This window comes from Streptopelia decaocto, assembly GCF_964273445.1.
Source record: "Streptopelia decaocto genome assembly, chromosome: 23".
Taxonomy (NCBI): Eukaryota; Metazoa; Chordata; class Aves; order Columbiformes; family Columbidae; genus Streptopelia; species Streptopelia decaocto.
The window spans coordinates 2,509,550-2,521,804 of NC_138678.1; the positions used below are offsets into that span (position 1 = coordinate 2,509,550).

At 52.2% G+C, this 12,255-nt stretch overlaps 1 protein-coding gene across 4 annotated transcripts in view; it reads right to left on the reverse strand.

Moving 5' to 3' along the window:
* Positions 1–11,924, reverse strand: part of NFYC (nuclear transcription factor Y subunit gamma) — a 29,272-nt gene extending 17,348 nt beyond the window's left edge. The window contains exon 1 of one of the 4 annotated variants that reach the window (XM_082071594.1): positions 11,747–11,924. The gene's annotated coding sequence lies outside the window, so the exon portion shown is untranslated. Of the gene's footprint in view, positions 1–8,134; positions 8,293–8,442; positions 8,555–11,746 lie in introns of those variants that run through there. The other 3 variants (XM_082071593.1, XM_082071592.1, XM_082071595.1) reach the window with 3 other exon arrangements.
* Between the last annotated feature and the right edge of the window lie 331 nt (positions 11,925–12,255).

Here is a 12,255-nt window from a genome sequence, read left to right on the forward strand (position 1 = left end):
AGGAAGAACTCCAGGTAAGGAACCTATGGAAATCAGCGACTGATGAGTTACCTGACAACTCTTCAAAACTATTTGCATTATAATACTAGCCGCCTACAAACGAAGGTATTTCGGGTATTAATAGGAAAATACAAAGATATAAATATTCTAATGAGTGTTAAATTGGCATTTGATTCTTCCCCCCTTGATCCGCATTGTCAAACAGGCAAAAAATAGTTTAGGCACATAAATAAAAGCTGATCCTTGAGATTTGCTCTGTTGCAACAACATTTCAACACTAGACGGGGTCTCTTCTGCAGTTCATCTTGAAGACAAGCCAAATCACTTTTCAAGGCTTTATTTAAAAACACAAACTCCTTGCGTTTAATCCACTTGGATGCCGTACTGGAATATAATGCTCTAAATAATCCCCCTCCCGCCGCAAAAAGAAAAGTTACAAAAATAAAAAAGCTAATGAAGCGAAAAGGAAGAAAATTCCACTGTCGCCATCACTGCTTTGCCCTCTACCACGTGCAAAAGTAAATCTCTTGCATTCTATATATGCCTCTGTAGTATTACTCTAGATTTCAAGAAGAGCTAGAAATGGTTTAGTCCAGTCATCTATAAAAAAATTCTGTTGATGCATACAAAAAATATCAGATCTTCAAGGTAAACACGGGAGTGATTCCAGAATTCAAAATGAACAGCCTGACACTCGACCCAAGGGCCAACTGCTGCTCTAAGGGACTCTTTAGGATAATTGGTAGGAAATTGAGTAAGAGTAGAAACAAGAGTCACCAATAGGCTGATGTTCTGAAACGCTTATAGAATGAAATCACTATAAACTCCAAAATAGAAGCCTAAGCAGGTTAAAACCGCTCAGAACGTCACTACGGTAATTTCTCCCCGTTAAAACAGATCCATAAGTACACTGAAGGTGCTCGCGAGCATTAGAGGAGGATTGTAAGGAAAAGAGAAAGCCCCAAACCATTGGGGAAACCTACGGCGTTGGCTTTGTGAGATAAACTTCACTAATGAAACCATTCCTGCGCAATTAGGTAAGTTCCTGCACCCCAGGGTAAACCGTGTTCTCTTCTTTTAAGAACGTCTCATATCAGGATTAGCGCCAACAACAAAAATCCCAAAGCGCGCAGCAGAAGATAAGGCACAGTATCAGTGTCTAAACCTGTTAGTCTTTTCTGAGATGCAGTTTGTATCTTCGCTCCACAACCCCGTGCAAAGAGGGGAGAGGTGCTGAGGATCCCCAGGTAACGCAGGATGTGGTCTCTCAGGAGTTTTAAGAATAAACTGGCTATTCCGATACCATCTTGTTGCCGAATAATAGAAGTACCTGCGAGCCGGACACACTTCTGTTCTGCACAAAGCTTAATTACCAAAACCCACCATCTCACCGGTGCTCCTGATGATGCGGCAAAGCAAACGGGGTCCTACGCTGACCTCGGTTTAGCGAAACTACAGGCGTGAGTCCCAGGAGGGTGCAGCCTAAAAACCAGGCTCTGCAGAGACGCTCTTGCAGAAGAATCTAGATGAGGAGGTTCACACACAACACAGACTCACAATGTGGACACGCTACTAAATTAGATACAAGCAAACAAAACACTATGCACTGTAAGAAATAAGGGTGTAAGAAGAGAGACTGGGATACAGCAGCTTCACAACAGCCAGCCCAGTCCGCACAGCCTGGAATCTGCTCCGTGAGGGCAAACATTTTGTTTCCAGAACAAGGGAAACAGAAACCGAAGGCCAAAAAGCTGAGGCCTACGCATGAAATGCCTGGAGGTGATTACAGAGCAGATTAGCAAGCACATCTCAAGAACCACGCCATCAACACTTTGCAATTAGAGCTTTTCTGCTCACCAGAGCAGAACACCTTTTACAAACATTAAACTTACAAAATCCTGGGGCAGCTGACAAACGCAGAAGAGCTTCACTCCATGGGAGCACAAAGCAAGCATGGAGGCACCTCAGGTGCCTGCGGTTGCGTTTTATTTTTGTTGCTTGATTGTTTTTCTCTCTTAAACAGATGATAGTTTGTGCTCTTTAATGCCGTGGGAAGGGCGAAGCAGCCAAACGAAGCTCTCACCCTGGATGCATAGTCTGCACGCTCGAGCAAGAACCTGCTATTGAAAACACAAGCTATGGTAGAGATCACAAATAAAACTAACATCTCTGATTTTTCTGTATCACCTGGAGCTCTTCAGCTGGAAAACCAAGGGCCAGGAACAGGCCAGCGGAGCAGCAGCCGCGGGCAGGGACATCCCGGGCATCGCCACGGGCGCTTGGGAATGGGACCGGAGCAGAAGCGGCTGCTCGTGTCCCTGTGGTTAAGTCGCTCCCAAGCGGGCCCTGATTAAGAAGCTGACCGAAGTCAGCTGGGCAGAGAGCACATCTAAATGAAATTTATCCAAATATCTGACGGGATATGCAAACGGCAATAGCAGAGGGAAGGACTGGAAAGCCTCGAGGCTCTCGATGAAGGAGGGAGTGACTCGGCAACGTCGTCAAGTACCACAGACCCTGGTTATATCTGAAATATCAGGTCCTTTGCATACAGCACAGTCACATTCCCATGACCTACATTAATGGGAAAGGGCCTGTTTTACACAGCGTCATATTACAAGGCAGCAGAAGCATATTCCATCCAAACGTCTTAAAAAGACGGTTAAATAAGGAGTAAGATGAAGGCTGCAAAGAAATCAGACAGAAGCTCAGGCAACATTTTGCCTCAACATTCTTAGATTATAGCTACAAATAAGCATAACACACAAACATTTATGAAACTGCCGCTGCAAAAACAAATCCCCCTGCCAGATTCTACCACCGTACAAATACAGATTTACCACCTCCACATCAACAGTGTTTAGCAGATCACCGCCTCCCCCTCAATTCTTAAGATGCTGTTGGATTTACAATCATCCACTATCCCACAAAACTCGCAAGTCAATTATTAGGAAGCGGTGTCAAAAAAAAAAAAAAGGGAGAAAACAAGCCATAAAGTTCCTCTTGGAAAAAAATATATGTTAAAATAATAAATACATCATCTTCACTATCAAAGACTAAAAACCAATGCCACAACACCTAGAAAAACTCTGGAAGTCTGAAGAATTACAAATAGATCCACAGAGCTGAAGAAGAGAATATTTAGAATAAATACTAATCCCAACATTCTGTGCTGCTTCCAGTCTGATGCGCTGACTCTCAAACCATAGTGTTCTGTCTTGAGAGCCGGTCCCTTGATTTAAAAGTAAAATGTGCAGAGCCACACTCACATATCTAAAGAATGAGCTCTGTGTAGCAATGAGCGCCAGACACCTGATCCTGCCAGAATCAGGAGGAACAATCTAGCAACCAAGAACTAGTTTCACAAGGAGAATAAATACGGTTTTATGTGAATTTAGTAACACGCTTATTGAAATGTGGCAAAGGAGGAGTGTTCGATGTGTGAGAAAGCCGCATCCCAGCACCTCTGCGAGATGCTGCTCTCATTACCGCAATTAGAGCAATTAGCAGTATCAGAACACCAGACGCAGCTTGAAGTGGATGATGACAGCAATGGGAACGGGTGAACCTGCTGAAACGTCGTCTCTGCGCCGCAGATCAACAGCACTTGTTTTGCACGGCATCGCGCCCCGTGCTACTGGGTTTTAAAACAAACCTTTCGCAAGTCATGTTAATGGTCCAAAATTGCTTCCACAGAGATATCATACCTTAATTCACCGCACATTTTCTCTGCTTTAAAAGCTACTCAAGTCAACCTGGATATTTTTAGCCAACTCTTCTTTTATGAAATAAGATCAAATTTATTTCCATTACAGTTCCAAGCTACATGTTCACTAGACAGAGGCCAAGCAGCACAAGCGCACAGCATGGCTGGAAATACAAAGGTGCCAGAACCGCAGCCAAGAATTACTTTTACTTGCTTTGGGGGCTGGCGGCGGTGGTGTAAAAATAGTTCTTAATTGTGTTTGAGATCAATGGTTTCTTCTTCTTCTACCTTAATATTCAGGCCTTGCCTGCACAATTATGTAAAATGGTTTTAAAGCAGTAATGCGATTCAGAAACTTGAGTCATGTTGGCAGTAGAGCTGGCACTGCAGACAGACAGATATTTTGTGTGTTGTATCTATTTTCTGCACCTCCTGCTCATCGCAGCTGGAGCTTTGATCAGGAGAGCGGCAGGAGCCGCTCGGGCTTGCCAGAACTCACCCGACTTCTGACACAGCAACGAGAGACCACGGGAACACAGTCCTGGGTGGGCACAGAGCTGGAGTATCATCCTCTGCACGTTTCCTAGCGATGAAATCAGGCACTGCGATTACAAATCCCATCAAAACCGCACGCAAACCCCATCTCCGCAGCACGTTTCTCACCCGATGAAGAACTGGCAGCTGCCACCAGCGGCAAGGGCTGAACAAACCAAGTTTGAAATGTTGCTGTAGAGTTCTAAAACAAAAAATAAGATGTTGCCACAGAGTGGCACAAAGCACTACGGCAGATGGAAGAACCATCAAGATGATTTGTGCCTGGCCCTGCTGAAGCGCAAGGAAAGACAAAAGCTGCAGCACGCAAGGATCGGGGGTTACGACACACGAGGCTTTGGCTTTTGATGTTTTGAATGATTCCATGGAAACCCTGTGCTGTGGGACAGGCTGACAGAGTTGGGGTGTTCAGCCTGGAGAAGAGGAGACTCTGGGGAGACCTTATTGCAGCCTTTCTGTACTTAACATGGGCTGATAAGAAAGCTGGGGACAGACTTTTGAGCACGGCCTGTGATAGGACAACGGGTGATGGTTTTAAACTAAAGGAGGGAGATTCAGGCTGGACATGAAGGAGGAAATTGTTGGCCCTGAGGGTGGTGAGAGCCTGGCCCAGGTTGGCCAGAGAGGTGGTGGATGAACCATCCCTGGAGACATCCCAGGCCAGGCTGGACGGGCTCTGAGCAACCTGAGCTGGTGAAGATGTCCCTGCTCATGGCAGGGGGGCACTGGGGGAGCTGGGATGGTCCCTTCAACCCAAACTGTCCTGTGACTGTGATCCTACAGCACAGACACGACACAGCAAAGGCGCTTCACTGCACACACAAGCGCCAGAGACAGCGCGTTGAGTTTCATACCTTCATACAGGAGTCAGCGTGACCGAGCGGTTAAGGCAATTGCCAGTGCAGCCAACGGCACGCTGCACCTCGGGCAGGCGATTGTCACCAGCTTTCCCCCTCAGGAGAGGAAAAAAATCAGGAATGCCTGTTTTTACAGAAGCACTGAGTTTCTGTATCTACAGCACTGCTAGAAATCCCCCATCCAGCAGCGGTCCACGTGAATTCATGCACAGAATGACTGGAACACATACGGGCTGTTTTAACACTGGGCAGGGTTTGGGAGCGCGCACAAATACAGGGGAGGTTGGTGTCAGAAACCCACCCACAGCACGGGACCGGGAACCAGCTCCAGCATCAAAACCACCTCCCCACAGAGCAGCACCGAGTCAAAAATGAGGCTGCAAATACTAGAACACCACAGAAAGTGGCACAGGGCTTTTTTTTTTTTAAAGGTAAAGCAAACAAAATAATCTGAATTGCTGTTTGTACTGGTTATTTTACCTTCCTGTTTTCTTTGAATGAAAGAGCACAAGGGTCACACTTGATATTTGGTGTTCCAACAGTTAAACATTATTAAATAGTGGCTCTTTGCAGTGCAATTTTGGCAGGTAGGCACATGGAGTGAGAAGTATCGGAAGAAAATTCCCAGATGAATAACAATAAGGGTCTAAGATGAATGGCGCTGCCTCTCCAGCTCCTACATTAAACGCCCAAACGGAAAAGCTCTTTTAAATAAAGTGTGTTCAAGTTAGTCAAGTCTCCTTCACACAGTCAAGCAGTTGGCACATACCAAAACAATACCACATATTGTGTACTTCACCTTATAAACTTTGATCTCAACATAAAATTGAGGTTATGTATTGCAGCTTTATGAATTTAAAAGGAATTACAAGCTACACACCTCACCCAGTCCTGGTACAGGTGTGTTTTACTCACTTCACTTTAACAGGAGCCTTAAGGAGGATAATAAGACAAAAACTGATACCAAACTCAACAAAATGACACGGTCTCAGTCTTGAATAGTTGTGTACTTGCACTTTTACAGGAAAAATCTGGAGAGAAACACAGGAGCAGGAGGCGTCTCACCCAGACTTGTACCACATGGGAATGAAACTTCACAACTCTGATGCCATTGGGTGCTCACAAAACAAAAGTATTTGCCCTGTACCCTGAATGTATATAATACACACAGCATATGGGATATCAATAAATCAAAGCTGACGGTGCTACAAGTCAGGAATTGGTGTAATCTATTAATAAAGCCCTTTTCAGTGCTACCAAAAGCTTTATGTTTTTCCTGCTGCTCTTGACCTAGAAAGATCAAGCAGCGCCTCTTCTTACACAGCTACAACCTCTTGCGAGTTTAAGCAACAAAATATGATAAACATCGGGTGTAATGAAGACTTCTGCGGGATTTATTCCATCTTACAGCAGTTATAGATTCCCTTGCATTCTGCCACCCCTTAAAACCATGTAGCAGCTGAATATAACCTAATTTCAAGGCAAAAATCTTCAGAATTACTCATTTCTGCTTAAAGATGCTAACAATGACCTTCACACTCGCACTAGATCCCCCGATTCCGGCCAACCGCCTGCTACAGAAGTTACTGCTATTCCGCTAACATACCGGAGCCGCCACCATTATTAATAGATGACTTATGGTGACGTTTCTCATTCTGCCCCCTTCTCGGATTGGAACTAGTGTGACATGCCAGACGCCACAGAAAGCTGAATGAGCTTCGCCTCAGAGAAGGTGATGCTATTCACCAGTCTTAATTTAAATTAAAATACCCAAAGTAATACTTGAAGGCTGTAACAATTCAAAGACCATTCAGGTTGAAGTTCAACCCCAAGACACCGTCCTTTGTTAGCAGCTGACACCAACGTGCAGATAAGGTTCACTTTTCTAACATCCCTACGGAAATAAGTTGCACAATAGAATTACTTCTAATATTCAAAACAGTGCTTTTAAGGCCAACAATTAGCAATCAGGGAAAAAATATTCTAAGAGCAGGATTGAGAACACTCGAGCTGTGTCACCCAGTTCACTCCTGGGAAGGCAAGAGCAACATTTAGCATCTCTGGGTAGGAGTGGAGGAGAAGGAATGTCTGCAATGTGATTTGACTCCCGGCTGAAAACTAACTTTAATTCTAATCTACAAACTCTCCTCCGTGTCCTCAATGCCCTCGGCCATCGAGAGCAGCTTCATTTTTCAACTTTGAGTCTTTCTTTCTTTATTTTTTTTTTCCCCAGCGCAAAGTGCCGTAAACAAACTTTGTCCTTCATTCTCGAAACTCGGAGCGGTGGTATTTCAAGGTCACTCCTGCTAGTGACGGCAGGCCTGGCTCCAGCACCGCTCTGACGACAGAGCCCGGCCCCGCGGAGCTCGGGGTGTCACCGGGACACCCACAAACCCCTTTCTGCTGGAAAACTTGGAAGCTGAGACACATTCTCACCCTGTTCCTCTGCCTGTCACCATCGGGCTGCGGGGCTGCGATGACCTTCAACGCTTCTTGGCAAATCAAAAGGACAACAAAGGGCTGCTTGTACTTGCCAGGAGTTCGGCCGGCGGTTCGGGGGTGCCGGGGGCTGCGCTGCCCCCCAGGAGCCGCGTTCCTGCGCGGTGCCCGCGCTCCAGCCCCCGCCAGCCCCCCAAGGGCGGCCGGGGAGCGCCCCCCGCCGCAGCCCCACGGAGCAGGGGGCGGCGCTGCCATTTTGTACCCCCCCCCAACCCGGTTACCGGACCCGGGGCGGCGCGGCCCCCTCGCCGGCGCGGCCCCGCGGTGCCCCCAGCCGCACCCGCCGCCCGGGGGGCTCAGCCCCGGGCCCCAACCGCGACGCGGGCGCCTCCTCCCGCCGCCCCCCGGAGCCTCCGAGCTGCCCCCCCCCAGCACCGCCCCTCCTCCCGCCGCACGAGGCCGGGTCACCCCGCAGCCCGGCGGGCAGCTCCGCCGCCGGGGCCGGCTCCCCCGGCACGGGCCGGGCCGCGGCCGCCCCCCGCCTCAGCCAGCGCGGCTCCGGCTGCCGCGATCAACTTACCGGGCCGCGGCCGCCGCAGGCCCCGCCCGCCGATCGGGGGACGGCTGCGGCGGGGAGCGGCGGCCCCCGGTGCTCCCCGCCATCCCTTTGTCTTTGAGCTGACCCCTGCCTGCCGGGACTCTGCGTCCCCGCCGGACCGGGCCGCCGGCGCCTTTAACAGCCGCCGCTCAGCCTACCCTGCTGCGCCCGCCCGGCCCGGCCCGCCCGCGCCCATTGGCTGCGCGCCTCCGCGGGGGGCGCGGCCCAGCGCGCTGATTGGCTGCCGCCGGCGGCGCAACCTCGCCGTCCACTTCCTGTTTTAAAGTTACCTTGAGAGGCGGCGCAGGGGTCAGAGCGGCGCCCGTCCGCCCGCCGCCCCCTCCGCAGCGCGGCGCCCGGGCCCTCACCGCCCGCCCCGGCGGCTCCTATTGGCCGTGCTGCTCTCATTCAAACAGACAGAGGGGGGTCGTGGGGCTGCCGCCGATTGGCCCGGGCGCCTGTCACTCCAGCAGCGCCCCCCACCGCCGCCGCCGCGTCACGGGGCGCACCGGCGGGTCACGGGGCCGCGCGCGGGCTGCGGCCGGGCTGCACGTGCGCGCCGGCGGGAGCGCGCGCAGGGTTGGCGGGACGAGCGGATGCACCCCCAGAACCGCGACCTCCCGGTTGCAACAGGCGCGTTCCCTCCCGGGCCCGCGATCCCCGGGCAGCGCGGCCTCTGCACCGAGCTGAACACGGTGCGGTGCCTCGGACCGCGGGCACCTGCGGAGTCGGTCCCGGTGAAGGGGGTGACTGACCGCCGGGCCGCACGGTGCAAGCGGCGGGCGCAGCCCCGGGAGAACCGCGGTCACCGGCCGGTGCCGCTTCCCACCGCAAATCCACCGAGAACGGCCGTGTGGCCGCGGGGTGACCTGGATTATTAACCATTATTATTAATTAACCAGCCTCTTCACCAACCCCATTACCGTATCACTGCTTTGCCCCATCACAGTTCCCGGAGGCCCCAAAAATACTCTTGGATGGGACCGAAATTTGGGAACGTTGTGTTTCCAAAGCACAGGTGATATTTTAACCTACACAAACACCAGCAGGTCAGCAACAACACCCGAAGGGATTTCGAGCTCAATTTACTGCTCGAAAATAACGCGCTTACAGGATTATATACACAGCAGCGGAGGGAAAAATATTACAAAGCACAGGCGACGCTTTACTAGTCCCGCAGATTAAATTAGTTTGAATCAGATAGCAAGGAGAGATTAATTTTAAAATAGGTCTTCCCGGTGATTTATGAAATGCCGTCGCTTAAAACGTGTCTCAAAAATAAATAAATAATGCTTTGCAATGCTTTGTTCTCTTCCTGTGTCATTCCTCCGATAAACCCGAGGCCTCCCAGCTATTACAGGTATGCGAGGTGCTTCCAGGAGGTTTGCAAAACAAACCATCCCTGGAGGGGTTGAAGAGATGCGGAGATGAGGTTCTCAGGGACATGGGGTGAACTCAATGATCTCAGGGGGCTTTTCCAACCGAAAATTACTCTCTGACTGCACAAACGCATCCCCACGTGCCTTTCACCCACTGAGTGGGTTTGGCCCAGCACAGTCATGGGAACAGCTACTGCTCTCGCAGTATTTAATAATCCTTCATGACAGTGCGGGGGGGAAATAATAATTTAGGGAAGCGCTACGGTAAAGGGTTTATCTCAATCACTGCAGCTCATCTTGCTCTGAAATCAGGCCGGGCAGTTCAGCTGACACTCAGGGATTGCTGAAATTCCACTTGAAAGATTCAACTACAAAGCAGCTGTAGAGACCTAAGGAGCGAGTTGGGCTCTTAACCCAGGAACTGTCACCTGTCGCTGCGCTTTGCAGGTTGTGGCACTTCTAAGAAAGCGTCACCGCACACTGTTCACATATGGCATGAGAATGTACACTGACGGACGCGACTTATCTTTATAAAGTACCAAATAACGGGAAGGAACAGGTTGGCCGTGCAGGATAAGCGACCAGCTCAAGGTAACCCACAGCAACCCAAAAACCAGCAGGATTCCACCCAATTCCCAGTCCTCTCTTGGAGCAAACAACTCTCTGTGCTCCGACTCAGGACGCTGTTTTTGCTTTGACCAAGAACTGCGTCTTCACCCCAAAACCTGTCGAATGTTCCACTCAGTCTGGTCACATTGGTCTGAAGGCCACGAGGCTCCAGACAAGCCCATGTAACAACGACACGAAAACCAACATGGTCACATCAGGGACCAGCCAGATGTGAGATTGCATCAGGTTGTCACCACGATGCCTAAGGGACAGTAAGCTTGGACCAGGTAAACTGAGGCTGGTACCAGAGCATGGCTCAACTGAAGACAAACACAGATCTAGCAGGAGCAGCCTAGTCCAAAAATGTAACCTAATTTAAGGACATGATGTTGCCAAGGGCAACGGCAGCAAATGGTGACCCAGGTGGTCTGTTTTCTGAAAAAGTTACCCACACACTCACAGACTGTTTGCTCTGCAAGTGAAGCCAGATGAGACTTTCCTCTTCTCTGCCTGTACTGAGACATCTATTGAGACAGGCAAGAAGTTAATTCATTAAGTACGTGGAGAATATTTTACTCAATAATTGTCCCCAAAAGCGATATGAAGTCACATTCCAGAAGTAGCCAGTACTATTGTTTCTCCTCTGAGCAGCCTGGTCTGCCAGAGCTTTGGGTTCCGGAGCCAGCCCTGGGCCACGGCTCAGCTATCACGAGGCATAAGCTGGTCCTGCCACCAAAGAGCCGTCCTGTGTCCCCCCTGAGCCCTGACACCCCAAACAGCTCATGATGCAGCTGGAGAATGACCTGCCCTGAACGAGATCCAGCCCAGATAAAAAAGAATCAGCTTTCATCCATACCATACTCATATAACTTTTAACGTGTCGTGCGTTACCCGGGGGTAGTTCTTTCATTTCCTCAGCTCAGGAAAAAAGGGCATCTAGAGAGACCATAATCTAACGCAGATGCTTTCACATCAGCACCTTTGGCTTTCGAGCACAGATTAAACAATCCCTCACAGATTTACCCCAGACCCGTAACTCATCTCCAGCTGCTTCACCTCGGCTCCAGCCCCGCTTCCCACCGAGTGCGGGTGCAGACTCCGGGGAAGGCTCTTAAAGCAGAAAAACCTCAGGGATCGGTAAAATACAGCACCACCGGTACACGAAACTGAGCTCTCCCGGCAGATCGGGCCTGCCGCCGCCCGGGAAGGCACCGGCCGCCCCGGGAAGGCCTCTGCGCCCTACCCGCCGGCCGCCAGCAGCACCTGCTGCGGGCACTGCCCGCGGGCTGCAGGCGCTCCGGCCGCAGAGAGCCCGAACGGGCCCCGCTGCCCCGGGCCGCGCCCCCGCCCCCCCGCGCCGCGCGGGGAAACGGTTCGGTTTCCTGTCCTCTCCGCGGTCCGCGCCTCGGCAGCCAATCAACGCGCAGCTCCCGCCACCCGCCTCTCACAGCGCGAGCCAATCAGCGCGCGCGGTGCGGCTCCGCCAATCGGAGAGGAGCTGCCAGCGGGCGGGGGGGGGAAACGGCTCGGGCCGCCCCCGCCCCGCGCCCACTCACGGGCCGCCGACTCCCCCCGCCGCCTTCCGCCCGCGTTCCCGCGCACTCACCGGGGCGGCCGGCGCCGCGACCTCCGCCTCCTCCGCCCGGCGCCCGCGCTGTCTCCGGCCCGGCTGTCGGGAGGCGGGAAGGAGGGGGAGGGGGGCGGCCAGAGCAGAGCGAGCGCTCAGCGGCCGAGAAACAAGATGGCGGCTGATCCGTGAGGCGGCGGGGCGGAGGCTCCGCCCCTTTCCCCTGGGCCGCTGCTCTGCGCAGGCGCGTGACCCGCGGCTGATCTCGCGAGGTTTCCGCTGGGAGCGGCGGGCGGCCCGGGCGCGGGGCCGGGCGGGGTGACGGTGTCCGGGCAGCCCGGAGCGCGGCCCGCGGCTCGGCCTGAGGGGCCACGGTGCTGGCGGGGAGCCCCGTCATGCCCAGGTTGTCCCCGGTTTAGGCCTGCCCAGCCAGGGCCGAGGCGGGCTGGCGTGGGGCAGTCCCCGGGCTGCAGGCCTCTCACCTCAGGTGCGGGTGAACCTGTTGCTCGCTGTTGCCGAGGCTCTGGCTCTCCCCGGGCAGCACCGCG